The following is a 15,222-nucleotide window of genomic DNA, read 5'->3' on the forward strand; positions in this document are numbered from 1 at the left end:
GGAGGTGGGAGGAGGGGGAAGGAAGAGGGATAGGAAGGGGAAGGGAGGAAGGAGAGAAAGGGGGAAGGGAAAGAACGGTTTGAGGAGAAAATGTGCAGAGCCCCAGAGACTGGAATATTGGGGGGGGGGAACAGTAGCCTAACTAAAAGGCAGGCTTCATCCTTGGTTTTGCAGCCCTACCAGGAAGGACAGGAACCCCTAGAGTTCAAAGATAAATGCCTCTCAGAGACCCTGAAGCTTCAAAGAGTCTCCCCTAACAAGTCCCTCCCACATTTGACTCCTTAGCATAGCATAGATCCCCCCAACCTAGCCACCTCATCCCCTGTAAGAGCGGGGGGGGGGGGTTGAGGGGGGGAACTGCACAACGATGGAAGGAACCCCCCCCCCCCACTTGTCAGGGAAGGAGGGTTCTAGTTGGAACCTAAATGCTGCAGAAAGATACTGTCCTTCCAGTTCACATTACAAAGAAAGCTTCAAACAATTGCCGGCCCTTGAGCCTTGGCCTCCTTTTCCTCCCCTGCCTAACTCTAACAGGCTCAGTTCTGCAGCCACAATCGTGGCATTTGAAAAATGACCATCCTTCCAGCCTCTTCTATGATGGGGTCCAAAGGGAGCCTGGGTCTCCTCCGTTAGTATTTGATGTAAAAGATGTCCGTGTGATACAAGCTCTGAGCTCTAGGGAAAGAGGGTCAGAGCTTGTATGGGAAGGTCAAGTCTATTAAGACCTAATCGAAGCCAGGGTCCTTGCCAACTTCAGCTGTAGCCATTGAGAAATATACTTCCTTTCCCACTATCTCTTTCCCTGGGAGTTCCTAGCTCCCGATCTTGAAGTCCCTGGCTTCTGAAGACTCCCCCAATCTCATACACAGTCTCTCCAACAAGGTCCCAGGCTCCAAAGCCAGTTAGCAATGTCATTTACCCTGCCCCAATATCTTAGGCCCTGTCTCCTTCGGATCTAGGGGAAGCCCTCACCTAATTGTCTCTCTTTGCCTTTGACTGGGAGCCAGTCTGTCTCAGGCTCCATGCCTTGACCCCTAAGGCTTCTGGGTAAGCGCTGGGGACTTCTTTGGCTCCCTAGACTTGAGTGGCTGCCTGTGTTGACAAATGGATCGCTCCCTTTTCAACTTCAGCAGCGAGGATTCTTCTCACTAAAGGCTAAGTACTCGCTGAGTTGCAAGTTTGAGAAAATGAGGCCACCGTGGGGCTATTTCTGAGGAAAAGAAGGGCCTGTGGTGCCAGCATCAGCCCCATCTGCCTCCCACAAGAATTGGGCACCATTATTTTTACATTGGGGAAAATTCCATCTCCTATTTCAAGAAAAACAGCTGAATCTGGCTTTATCACCAGTGAATGTATGCACTGTGTGGGGGAATGTGAAGGTTTAACTAACTCTTCTTAAAGATGGGACACAGCAAGGGTCCCAGGGAGCATCAATGACTTTGCAACATCCAACAAGGTTCAGCTGGTGAACGCTGCACTGAGGGTGTTAGCTGTAAGGTACCTGGAAGACAGCCCCTCAGTTGGCACTATGGTGGGCACACAGCCAGGCTTCAGGGTACAGAGGAGGCTCCCTCAGAAAGGAGTAAGCAAAAACGGAGTTTCCAACAGCTCATCTTTGGGTCTCATTAGGGTGGTCCCCAGTCCTCTATGGCAGATGTCCTTATAAGAAAGGGAGATGAGGAATCTAGCATGGGGACACATGGGAACACAGGGAGGCTGAAGCAAAAGGACCTCCAGGCTAGCCTGGGCTATGCGCTGAAAATTGCTTTAAGACAAAACATGACAGAAAAGCAAGAGAAAAAGAAAACAGTTAAGAAACAGATACCCAGGGAAGGCCACGAGAGGACACAGGGAGAGGTCAGTCATCTACCAGCTAAGAAGAAAGGCCTCAAAGGAGCAACACAAACTGAGGGTAGTGCCTCATGTCTGTAATCTCAGCACTCAGGAGAAGGCAGAAAGATCCATTCAAGGTCAACCCCTGAGCTACATAGAGAGTTTTAGTCTAGCCTGGGCTATATAAGACTCTGTCTCAAAAGACATGTAGCTCAATTGGTAGTGCTTGCCTAGGATACACAAAGTCTTGAGATCAATCCCAAGTAGTACATTCTTGTGAACTCATCACTGAAGAGGCAGAGGCGAGGCCATCAGAAATGCAAGGTCATCCGCAGCTACACAGAAAATTCAAGGCCAGCCTGAGGCCGGCCTGGAATACATGAGACCTTGGCCCCAAAAGAGGGTTTCTGAGGAGTAAGTGGAAACACAGAGCATTCAGGCCTGAGGCCCTGAGCTGGAATCCGCAGCCATGATGGACAGCCGCGTGTGGGAGTGCTCATCCGCAGTCACTGCTAGTGGGAGGAAAAGTAGAGACAGGAATCTCAAGAAGCTGGTAGGCCAAGAGCCGAACATAGGCAGCAGAAGAACCACACAGAAAACCCTGTCTCCAAACCAGGTGGAAACCAGGTTTGTTTTCTGACCTCCACACAGGCACTGTGGCATGTGTGTCATCACTTACACATGTGAAGGCCTATGTGTAAGTACACACACGTACACAAAAAACAAAACTCCGAAAGTCTCTGCCAGGGCCAAGTCCTGCCTCTTCCAATTTCCCTGAGCCCCCATAGAAGCTACTCTCTTCAACTCACTCCCATTGCCACTGTCCTTACCCAGATTTCTCAGCCCGACCATGTACTCTGCCCCAGGATCCCCAGTTGGCCTAGTCTGGAAGCAAGGACACATATGAGCAAATTGGCTCCGTGTCAACCACACAATCTAAATCACCTGTGACTGAGTGAATGAATAGCTTGTGGGAAGGCGACAGGCAGCTGCTGGTGCAAGCATTGTGCACATCAATGCCCCAGGACCTCAGACGATCCCACGGAACCCTCAGAAAGCCTGTTGCCAAAAGGGATAGTAGGTCTGACAAGCTTGGAAGAGTCTGGAAGGGGTAGAAACATGCAGGTAGACATGGCTGGTGCCAGTCAGGACTGCGGAGATGCTGACACTAAGCGAGGCAGCATGTAGAACACCAGAAGTCTTGGGCATCTTTTTCCTATATGGTGGCCTCAAAAGGGTCAAACTTCTTAACTAGCGTTCAGAGCTCCAGAGATGTGGAGAGGAGGATGAAAGAGAAACAGACAGCCAGGGACATAGAAGTCACAAAACCTTTTAGAACCTAGTCTTGAGCCAGGTGTGGTAGCTTATACCTGTAATCCCAGCACTTGGGAGGCTGAAACAGGAGGATTGCCACAAGTTCCAGGCCAGCCTGGTTACATAGTGAGTTCCAAGGCCACCTGGGCAACAGAATAAGATGCTATCTCAGTAAAACATAACCAGAAGGTTAAGGAAGGTTATCATCCTGGCTTTAGAAGTCACACATCTGCCACCTGTCATTTGATTCTCTGGAGAACCCACTTGGTTGGAAGGAATGTCTAGACATGGTCTCAAAGCACCATACATGTCTAAGACCCAGTGGTTGAGGGTTCACCCAGCATACAGAAAGCCTTGAAGCCTTGTATTCCATCCTGAGAGAAAGAGAGATGTTCCCACCATACAAGTCGTATATAGCATATCAACAAGGAACCAAGATCCCTAGCCCTATGCAATGGCAGAATTGCCCACTACCGCCTGAATGCATACATCCTGAACATGAAAAGGAATTCTGTCTTAGATGTATCACTGTCGTTCGGGATTTTGAATGACTCCCAGACAAACCTAATCCTAACTATCCTAACTAATACAGAGAACACAAATAGGCACGCCTTGTCCCTGACACAGAGCAAGCTCTCAAGTCAAAGTTTGTTAAGGGAAGTGGGTAGCTTCATGGAGGGAGAAGAGAAGAGGGGCGGACACACCAGACTGAGTGTGTCAAAAGTCCTACTCTACTGTCTTAGAGACTGGCATCTATTTGTTAGAATGAGAGAGCGTGCTAAATGGATTAGCAACTTTTCTCACTGCTGTGTTGAAATACCTGGCAAAAGCAACTTAAAGAAAAAGGCTTTGTTTGGATTCAAAGTTTGAGGGTCCACCGTGGCAGGGAAGCCATGACAACCAGACAGTAAGGCAGAGGGTCACATCACGCCCACAGTCAGGCAGCAGGGGCAGATGATGGCTAGCACTCAGCTCGCTTTCTCCTTTTTATTAATTTTGGGGTCCCAGCCCATAGCATGGTGCTGCCCATGCTGGGAATGGGGCTTCTCTCTTCAGTTAAACCTTTCTGGAAAGGCCAGGACATGCCTTCTAGGTGACTGTAAATCCAGTCAAACTGACAAAACCCAGGAAACAGAATGTGGGGAAGTTGAAGCCAGATAGAGCCCATGGTGGAAATGAACAAGAATTCAGACACAGCATGAAAGGGAAAATCCCCAAAGGAAGCTCAGATGGGGCCCAGGTGCCCAGGCCAGCTCATGCCCTCATTAGAAATACCTCCTTGGCTGGGAATCGAACCCTTGCCTGGCATGCGTGAGGCTGTAGGTTCTGTTCTCAGAACCATCACATCATCAACAAGAAACAAAAATGTTCTGTGTCCCAGGAGACTTCTAGTTTTCCCCAGCTCCACTTTCTGCTCCCCTTCTTCTCCCTGTGCCGTCCCTTCTTCCTTCTCCTTCTTTGCCTCCCCCCTTCCCTTTCTCTCCTCTCACCTGTCTCTCTTCCCACACTCCCTACGGCATAGTCTCTGGCGCACGTGTGCACGCTTGCATGTACACACACATTATCAATGTCAAACCCCTGATGGGATGCCTCACCACAGCCACTGTCGAGGCAGCGGAGGTGAGACCACAGGGACAGACAGCAGAGCGACAGAGGCAAATGATCCAGTGAGTTCTTAATACCCCTCTATCTGGGTTTCCTTGATGCAAAATGGAGATCATTGCAGGGCGCTGTGTGGATTAAACATGACAAGCCAGGAACACCCCAGACGCATTGAAAGTATTCAATAAATGGTAGTCTGCTAGAAAAGCGAGTGGCTTGTGAGGTCCCAGGAAGACTTTGGCAAATCTTTCACAGATCGACTGTTCTCAAGAGCCATGGCTTCCCGATACAAGCACTGGAGCACGGAACGCAGCTCTGAAACTCTGCCCTGGAGTTTTCAGATGTCCTAGAGTGGGAACGGTGGGTTTGCAGCATAACATGTAGAATGGTGGGGAGGGGACAAGAGCAGTTTCCTTGTCCCAAGGGAGTTCATTGACTAGCTGAAGGGTCTCCATGATGACTGGGGTCCCGGAACAAGCTGGCGACCTAGCATGAGAGAGGTGTGGTACCACCCTCCGTATTCTGTTGCTGCAATGCAATACCCAAGACTGGGTCACATATGAAGAAAAGAGGTTTATTTTTCTTGTGGTTCTGGTGCCTTGGAAGTTCAACTGTCATAGCACTGGCATCCTGGCAAGAACCCCCTGGTGGCATCACCAAGGGACAGAAAGGGCACTGCTGTGTGCAAGTGCAGAGAGAAGTGAATGCGGTTGGCTCATGCTTTGCGCATCAGCCCATGCTCATCTGAAGGCAGCACTTGGGGGGAGGGGAGAGCAGGGTGATCTTGAGCTAGAGGTTAGCCCTGGCTTTATAGCAAGACCCTGTCTCAAAAAGAAAAGAAACTAACAGAACAAAACAAGCCCTGCCCTTTCAGGAAGTAACCTAGTTTCTCTCAGTATCCTTACCTTGGGGACCAAATTTCCAAAACCTGAACTTTTGAGGGGACACATTCATTTCAGGTCCAAGCTATGGCACTGAGACCCTGTGAGGGGTTTCCAGGCCCTGAGAGGAGGGCCATGGGGTCTCACCCCACAGCAGCAAGTTGGGGCATATGCCAGCAAGGCCAACAAAAGAGCCAAGAGCACCTGCAGCACTCAGAAGAGCTGAGAGGAAAAGGGGCCCACCAGAGGAGCAGTGTGTGGGGTCCCTGGACTGGAGGCTGTGACCACCCAGAACATTAAAGGCCACGGTCAAGGTCAGTGGGTGGAGCCTGGAAGCGGAAGGGGAAGGACACACATCCCCTACTCAATGCCAAGACATTGTAGAATCCCTGCTCCCAATTCCACCCCAGGAGAGAAGCTCACAGGAGGAATGAACAAGAGAGCGCCCCAAAGAGATGCCATCGTTCTTAAAATTACCACGACTGCAGTCAGTTGTGTCTGTATGTTGACTCAAGTTCAAGTTGTCTACCATCAGCAGAGACAGGCTCAGGAACCCAAGGAAGGCTTTGGGAAAAATAAAGGTTTGCTTTCTTAGCCCACCTAAGTGAGGAGAGGTCGAGTTTAAACTCACCCTGCACACTGCTTGGCTTAGCTCCAGGTTTGGTAACAGAGGGAAGAAGGCAAAGAGGCATTTATGAATAAATAATCCAGTTGACAAGCTGGGACTTGCTCTCTGGGGCCACTTCCCTGCAGGAGGCACACGAGGAGGGGGCAGACGGGCGGGGGGGGGGGGGCAGGAGTCTGTCCAAAGGAAGACAAACTGTGTGCCTCTTATTTTTGGATCCTGCCGCCTCTCTCAACAACTCTTAATTACCAGCAATCAGCTCTTAATTACCTACAACAAGAGAGACCAGGGGAAACACAGATAAATGAAATCCACAGATAATCCCCAAACCCCAATTTGGTCGATAACATCATCCAGCTTCCCCAAGTAACCTCTTGCCAGGGCTCTGCTCTCCTAACAAGCAGCAGGACAGAATGGTCCCCAGTTCCCCAGCATTCTTTGCCCTCATCCTGGCAGGCCTTCCATTAGTACAGGGAAAAAGGCAGGTGGGCGCTAAATAATTCCCAACCGGATACTCTTTCCTCCCGTCCCTATGCTGTGCTGCCAGGGCCCCTGGCCTAGTGCCAGCCTCCAAGCCTCCTGGCACTGGACCGTTTTCACTGTCTGTTTGCCCAGCAAATAGAAGTGCTGGCTGTGAATTCAAAGCACCTTGGAGGATAGCAAGGACAATAGGTTCTGCAGCGAGGGTCCCTAGGAACAGGACTGTCTGGTGGCTGCTGTGGGCCACCTGTCTCAGGGCCTCTCTGTCCTCACTTGGAGTACAATGGCTGCCCAGGGTCGGAGGACAGGGGGCGTAGAGGATGGCACAGCCTTGGGGTGGGGGTGGGGGGCTCCTGTTTCTTGACTTTTCTGCCAGAGACGTTTTCTGGGAGGCATCACTTGGGAAAACATGTCTGTGAGTGGCCTGGAATCAAATGAAAAAGAAAGAAGGGGGGCGAGGTGGTCCTAGAATGAATAACACCCCTTACCTCCCCCACCTCCCTCCTGCCCCTCCCAGTGATAGTCAAGGCAGCTGTGGGCAGGTAGCCATTAGGGTCCAGGGGAGCGGTGAGAGTTGAGCAGAAACCTGAACATTGCTCTCGCCCCTTCCTGACTCTTCTTTCTTCCGTCCGTCCAGTTAACACAGTGGACAAGGCAATTGTCATTCCCGCAGGCCTCGTTAATGAACCCGCAAGAGCAAATGGGCCTTGTGATTGCCTGAAACCTGGAAGCAGCACGCTCCCCACCAGCTTGCAAATGCCAAGCAGGAAGATCCCTCTCCCATCCCCCACCCAGGAGCCTCCCTTCCCCTCCTCTCCCACTGGCTGTACAGATGAAGAGGCAAATGCCAGCCCTAACAGGAGGCTTGTCCGGAGCACCCACACAGACACATCCTTAGCCCAGCCCCTCCCCCCAGCTTTCTCCATATTCATAGAGGTCCCAGTGAGATCACCTTTTACAAATTGGGGCCAGACAGTGCAGTGCCTGGAGGACCGTTGGCTGTTTGAAAAGGAAGAGAAGAAATGCTAAGAGCTAGGAAAGGGGCAGCTGGGCCCCCATTCCAGCCCAGACACATCCTTGACTGGATCGCAGCCCTTTCACACTCCAAATGGGCATTAATGCAGCCAGCACTAACTCAATTTTATCACAGAGAGAAAAGAATAATCTTCCTCCTGTCCTTCGCTTCTGCTCTGGCTAGCTTCTCCATTGGGAACTGTTGGTTCTGCCTTGTGAGGTTAGGTTTCTTTTTTTCAGGGGATCTCTCTCTTTCTGTGTGTGTGTGTCTCTGTGTATGTCTGTGTACATGCATGTATATGCATGTGTGTAGGGGTGTGTGTGTGTGCTGTGCATATATGCTCGAATGGAGGCCCAATGCCAACAATGGGTATCTTTGCTATTATTTGGAAAAAAGATCTCTGTGAACCTGACGCTCATCAATTCATCCAGGCTGGACAATGAGCTTCAAGGAGCCATCTGTCTATGAGTGTTCCGTGCTGGGGTTATAGGAGCTCCCCATCACTCCTGGTTTTCTTGTTGGTTCCAGGATTCAGACTCAGCTCCTCCTGCTTGCGCAGCACAGGCGCTTTACCAACTAAGCACTCCCCCTCAGCCCCGCCAGCCTTCTCTTAACTCCAGCTGATGGCTACTTGAGAAAGCAAGAAGCTGGGAGGGAGAGATGGAGAAGAACCGAGTTCCCAGAGACAAACAGCTTCCAAAGCCACCATGTTTCTGGGGACACTTACTTTGCATCTTTTCTGTCACCTGGCAACCCAGGAGGTGGAAGGGCCCTCATGGTACCAAGTGAGATGTGCTAATAGCCCTAAAATGTGCAGGGAAGTTTGGGGAATGGAAAAGAAGAAAATGAGTAAGAAATTTGACCCCCATCCCACCCCCGGGAGGCTGATGTTACTCTCCATCAAACAGACATTGCCCGCCCGCCCGCCTGCCTTTCCCCACGCCAGCATTCTGAAGCTGACTTCTGATTATTTCAATCAGCTAAGAATGAGGAGGGCGGAGGCAGCCGCCTTTGTGGTTTGGAGACTTGGAGATGGGCTTCTCTGCTGGCCCTTGCTGAAGCATGCATCTTACTCCTGAAAATTCTCAAGCAGCTAAAGAGAATTTCAATTTTTTTTCTGACCCCAAAAATATACGGGCCTAAGACTTGCTTGTAAAGTCCAGCAGTCTTTTTGCAGTGACTGCCTGAATTGGAGGCCCCACTGCTGTTTAGCTCAGTGTTCTGCATTCTCAGCCGGTTTCCCTGCTGATAATAGTAACCAGCTAAATCTGGGTTCTGTTCATTCCCAGTCGCAGAGTCTTCAGAGCTTGGAGCCCTGTAGGGTGGATGTCTGGAGTCTGTCTAAGACGACTTCTCTTTGACCATTCTTTCTTCATGGCAAGCTTCCCCATGTTTCTAAACAACTCCTAAAACAACATAGAAAGAGCTGGGCATGATGGTGTGCACCTGCATTTCTGGCCCTTAGGAGGCCGCAGCAGGGGACTGCGAGTTGAAAGCAGTCAGAGCTATATAGCAAGACCTTCCTCAGAAAACCAAAGGCTGAAAAGGAAAGTGAACAGATTCAGTCTTGCACACTGAGTGCTGCGAAGCACAGAGATGACTACAGTCTGGAACTGAACCCAGGGCTTTGAATGTGCTCAGCAAGTCTTCCACCACTGAGCTAAAACCCCATTTGAGAAACAAAACAAAGTAAAACAAAATACTTCTTATTTTTGAGATAGGATTTCACAATGTAGCCCAGGCTGGCCTTGAACTCACTCTGTAGCCCAAGCAGGCCTTAAACTTTCAATCCTCTCACCTCAGCCTCCTGAGTAACTGGGAATACAGGACTTGTACCACCAGTCCCAATTTAAAATTTTGTTTCTGAAACAGGGCCTTATGTAGCCCAGGCTGACCGTGAACTCCTGCCTCCCCATCTTCACATCCCCAATGCTGAAATTACAGGACTATACCAACACACCTAGATCTTGCGATTTATTTTAAAGGACTGTGCTCAACTCAGATGGTTCTCAAGGTAGCTAGGGATAGAGTAAGGTATTCACTGACCAAAACCTCGGGACGTCATCAGCGTGGTTACTCACCATAGTAAGCAGCATTGATTATTATGGGAAAGCTAATTGGCCTTCCAAGTATGAGTAGGGGTGTGGAGGCTAGGTCATTTTATAATCATCACCTCAATCTAATCCTCACTAGCGTGGCAGATGTCGCCATTGTCAGCTGACTTTCCAAACCTTCCTCTGAGTTCATTTTCATTTGCAATTATAAGCATTCCCTTCTCTGGACCTACGTCACACATGAGACCCTGAACAAACCCCACATGGCACTAAGGAAAACACTGTCACAGAACTCTGTCTCCCTGAGGCAATGAGCTGGCTTCTAGGGACTTCTTGAAGCTGTCTGTCCCCCCACCCCCAACACACACACACTTTAAGGTTCTTCTCCCTCTGTCCTGCACTGGAAAGTGTTTCCTGACCCTAATACACTCATGTGCGGGCTTGGTTAATATCAACTTGAGAACAGGAAATGTTTCTTTGGGTTCATGGCTTTGGAGATCCTGTCTGTGATTGACTCACAGGTAACTCTTAGGTTTCTGGGGGTGGGACAGCAGCACATGGCAAAGTAAAGTCCCTCCCCACAGGGCCAGGTAGCAAAACCAAAGTGAAAAGATCAGAATCCTGCAAGTTCCTTCAAGGTATTCCCCCCAGTGCTTCCACACTTAGACCGCCACCTCTTCCAATTATGTGCCACCAAGAACAAGGTTTCAACACAAGGACCTTTGAGGAACTGTCAGCATCCAAATGATAGCATCTTCCTTCTTGTTTGCAAAACATGACCTCCAAGCTAACTACCCCAGGAGCTCCCTGTTGCTCAGCAGAAATAGGGGGAGTGTGATGCAGACACTTGAGGAGCCTGTACCCAGGGTCCATCTAAGGGTCAGAATGTCAGGTCAACAGGATTCATTGAACAATCTTGTGCTGGGCTTACCCAGAGTTCCCATGTCAGACCTGCCACCAAGCCAAGTTCCGATGTCCTGCTCCCACCCTCCACCCCAGCCAATCAGATTCTTCACAAGAAAACCCTGCAGTAGAGCAGGATCATAAAGTGAAGTAACAGGAGCTGTCTGTACCTGTGCATCCTCTGCCCAAGATCCTCAGAGGTCCCTTGGATGCAGCTCTAGGAACTGAGCTCCGGAAGGTGCTGCCTGGCCTGGTGAGAGATGAAGGTGTGGCTTGTAGGTAGGCCCTGCCTTTCAAAGGCTGGGGAAAGACTGCCTCTGGTTCGCCTCCCAGCCAGTGACATAACCCCTCAATGACTTCCTGGGACTCATGCACTCAAAGATGTCTTCCTCACTGCTGGCATCTGCTGAAACCATTAACTTATTTCAGTCATGAGAACAAAGCTCAAAACCTCATGAAATGTCTCTTTAGAAGCACTGCCGAAGGCAAGAGAGCCCTGGAGAGGCTGAGCCGGGAGGATTGGAGAGAATTGCAGGCCAACCTGGGCTAAGAGACTTTGAAGAAGGGAAGGGTGGGGGAGGAGGAGGCAGACAGGGACAGTTTCATTGCATGGAGCTTCAGCTGGTGTTTTCTCCGGCTCTAAGGTTGGATTTCTTAAGTACAGTAATCGGTTTGGGGGTGATCCCAGGAAGTATAATTGAGACAGGAAGTGAGATAAGAAGGGGGCAGCAAGACAAAGCAGAATATGTTAATGAATAGAGCACTGCTGTAGGGTATGGAGGCCTGACCCCTTTGGGCCCTTCTGAGAGACCGTAGAGCATCCTACAGAATTGCCCAGCTAGACAGTGATGAACACACATACCACCCCTTCATTCCCTACATCACTGACTGGGAGGTGGGCCTGAGGTAGCCCTTCCGCCATCCCTCTCAAGGCAGAGTCTATCTACAAGTCACAACTGCATCTCTCCCCAGGACAGGCAGCACCTTCCCTCAGTTCCAACAACTGCATCCGAAGAACCTCTGAGGACCATGAGCAGAGGACGCATGGGCACAGACAGCTCCTGCTACAGATCAGGGGAGTTTTGAACTTAGCAGGAAGTCACACCCGCCTTCAGAAGATAGCTATTCACAGAGATCTCAGGAGGAATAGTAATAGCAGCCGAGCTTTAGTGAGCATGCTAGCTCTTTCTGAGCATGTACATACACTAGCCCATTCAGTTCTTATACATATGGGTAAAAGAAGCAGAATTATTACACCATGACAGACAAGGATTCAGATATGCTGTGAACTCCAAGTCAATTCCGGAAACATCTAGGAGCATGGAACCCATCGTTGGCATCCACAGGCAGCCATCCAGTGATGGCTTTAAGAAGATAAAGTGAACCAGTGTTGATTTGTGTGTGTGTGTGTGTGTGTGTGTGTGTGTGTGTGTGTGCGTGTGTGAATATATGGAGCTAGGTATGTTTGTTAAATGCAGTCTCATCATCTATACATGTAACTGTGAATAACCAATTAAATTTTCACCACCATAAAGACTCTAGAAGGTTAGGAATAAGAAATAACTTAGTGTTGTTCTTATTGTGCAGGAAATACCAGGGGGAGCTCTCAGAAAGTATGGACTAGGAGCTATGGGTGCACATAAAAGAAGGGTGTGGCGTGAGCTCCAGAGGCAGGAGGGAGGGGTAGGGAGCAGCCTGTCTGCTGCCGTAGTCAGGCCGTCAACAGTACTCACTTCACCCATAATTCTACCTCACTGTTTTCTCAGCATGTTGCAAAACTATTTTTTTCTGCCCCCACCTTTGAAGTCAGGGACTCAATTTATTTGGTCAAGGAAAAGTTAAGCAAAGTGACTTGTGTCTCATCTAAGAAGTGACTTGTGCCTCATCTAAGTGACTTGTGCCTCATCTAAGTGAAAGCTTTAAGAGTCGAGGCAGGGGGCTGGAGTGGCAGCTCAGGAGTTAAGAGTTATTGCTCTTGTAGAGGACTTGTGTTTGGGTCTCAGCACCCACAGAGTGGCTCAAATACCTTCAGTAACTTCAGTATTGCAGGCGTCGATGCCCTTTCTAATCTCCTCAGGCACCAGACAAGTCATAGCTCACATAGATCCAGACAAAACACTTGTATACATTTTATATATATGAGTCACAACTTGATTTCCCATAGGTTCCCTTACCTTGGAGGTAACCACGGAGTCTATGTTAAGATAGACTCTCCATCTACCTGGGTACCTAAGTGCTAACCAGGAGAAGAGCTTCCTCCTGCTGACCTACGTGAACACGAGCAAAGACACAAACCTTCATTGTGTTTTAAGCCACTGAACAACCCCCAGATCTCAATAGCTCGACAGAATAATTTCATTTCCACGCAAAGTTCACCGCAAGTCAAAGGATGCAGGAAGGGGAGTGTTCTGCTCCATAGAGTCACTCGGGGACTCTGGCTAATGGGGGCTCCACCATCTGGAACACTGTTACAGAGCATCACAGCACGGGGGTGAGGGAAATGGGAAAGTCCTGCAGGGCCTTTGCATTGCTTCAATGTCAAAGTAACACACATCCAGGTCCGTTTCATTGGCCAGGGCGAATCACGTGTCTGCCTCTACTTAACTGCAAAGAGCAATAAAATCATAAAAGGGAATTGAAATCTCCCCCATGCCTGGAAGCAGGGAACTGTTGGTGAACACTAATAATTTCCACCTGGCTTCTGAATCCTGGCAAACAGTGAGCCATTGAGGACACTAGAGCATGGGCCCAGGTGGAGAAGGCATTTGAGAAGCAGCCCATGGTCCAAGAGGTAGCAGGGAATCACCCTAAGTATAAGACCAGGGACACAAGGGAAGCTGGGTTAAAGCAGCATCGCTTGACAGACAGGCATGCTGGACACCGATGCAGGGTGGGGTGGCGGGTAGGGAACCAGTGGAAGGAGATTTGTTAGGAGGCTGTTGTATTAGCCTAGTCCTGAGTGATGAGGGCCTGGCCTGCTGTTGTCTGAGGAAGAGAGAGAGGTGATGAGGAACAAGCCCTGAGGCTTTTTGCTGTTTTTGTTTGATTACTTTTTTAAGACTGGGTTTCTCTGTGTAGCCCTGGCTGTCCTGGAACTCACTCTGTAGATCAGTCTGGCCTCAAACACAGAGATCCGCCTGTCTCTGCCTCCCGAGTGCTGGGATTAAAGGTGTGCAAGCCTGGTGTCTGTAGAGTCAGAAGAGGTTTTCTGTTCAGATGGTTGTAAGCCACCAAGTAGGTACTGGGAATCCAGCATTTAACAGGAATAACAAATGTTCTTAACGGCTGAGCTGTCTCTCCAGCCCCTAGTTCTTTGTTCTTAGGCAAATATGAGTAATGTCTGAGAGCCTCAGTGCTGTTGCCTGGCAAAAAGCCATGATATTCACCTTCTTCATTGGTTATGAAGTTTGCAAGAGTAGCTCTTATGTTTGTGAGCTGACACTAGAAGCAGTGATGATGGCGATGATGGTAGGTAGTGGTGATAGTGAAGAAGGTGCTGAGGATGGTGGTGAGGATGGTGGTGACGGTGGTGAGGATGGTGGTGACGGTGGTGAGGATGGTGGTGATGGTGGTGAGGACAGTGGTGACGGTGGTGAGGATGATAGTGATGGTGGTGAGGATGATGGTGATGGTGGTGAGGACGGTGGTGATGGTGCTGAGGATGGTAGTGACAGTGGTGAGGATGATGGTGATGGTGGTGAGGATGATGGTGATGGTGGTGAGGACGGTGGTGATGGTGCTGAGGATGGTAGTGACAGTGGTGAGAATGGTGGTGACTGTGGTGAGGATGGTGGTGGTGGTGGTGGTGAGGATGATGGTGATGGTGGTGGTGAGGATGATGGTGATGGTGGTGAGGATGATGGTGATGGTGCTGAGGATGGTAGTGACAGTGGTGAGGATGGTGGTGACGGTGGTGGTTACGGTGGTGATGATGATGCTGAGGATGGTGCTGAGGATGGTGGTGACAGTGGTGAGGATGGTGGTGGTGACGGTGGTGAGGATGGTGGTGGGTGACGGTGGTGAGGATGGTGGTGGTGACGGTGGTGAGGACGGTGGTAACAGTGGTGAGGATGGTGGTGGTGACGGTGGTGAGGATGGTGCAAGTAACATAGTGAATCCCAGAAGAACTGAGGTTACAGCTCTGGGGAATAAAATACCTAGAATTAGGAGGAATGCTAAAGAAGTTCCCCGTACAGTAAACATAACAAGGGCAGTTAAGGGACAGAAAGTACATGATGAAATTCAGGGCCCTAGAAACCAAAGAAGGACACGAGCTTCAGCAAGAAAATTGACAATCAAAGTAAATGAGGCAGTCATGAAGAAAGCCTTTGACTTCTTCTGAAATGAAGTGACTCTGACCTGGTGAGGGGACAGTCGGTGGAAAGGGATTAAGGACAGGCAACTGAGGAGTGTGTCCCCACGAGTGGGACTGTCCTCATAAGGAGTCTAAGCAAAGGAAGAGCAGAAAAGCAAAGGAACAAGAATTTTTCAACTCAAAGACAAAAGGAAGGAAGG

The sequence above is a fragment of the Myodes glareolus genome, chromosome X (assembly GCF_982192425.1).
Source record: "Myodes glareolus chromosome X, mMyoGla1.1, whole genome shotgun sequence".
NCBI classification, from domain to species: Eukaryota; Metazoa; Chordata; class Mammalia; order Rodentia; family Cricetidae; genus Myodes; species Myodes glareolus.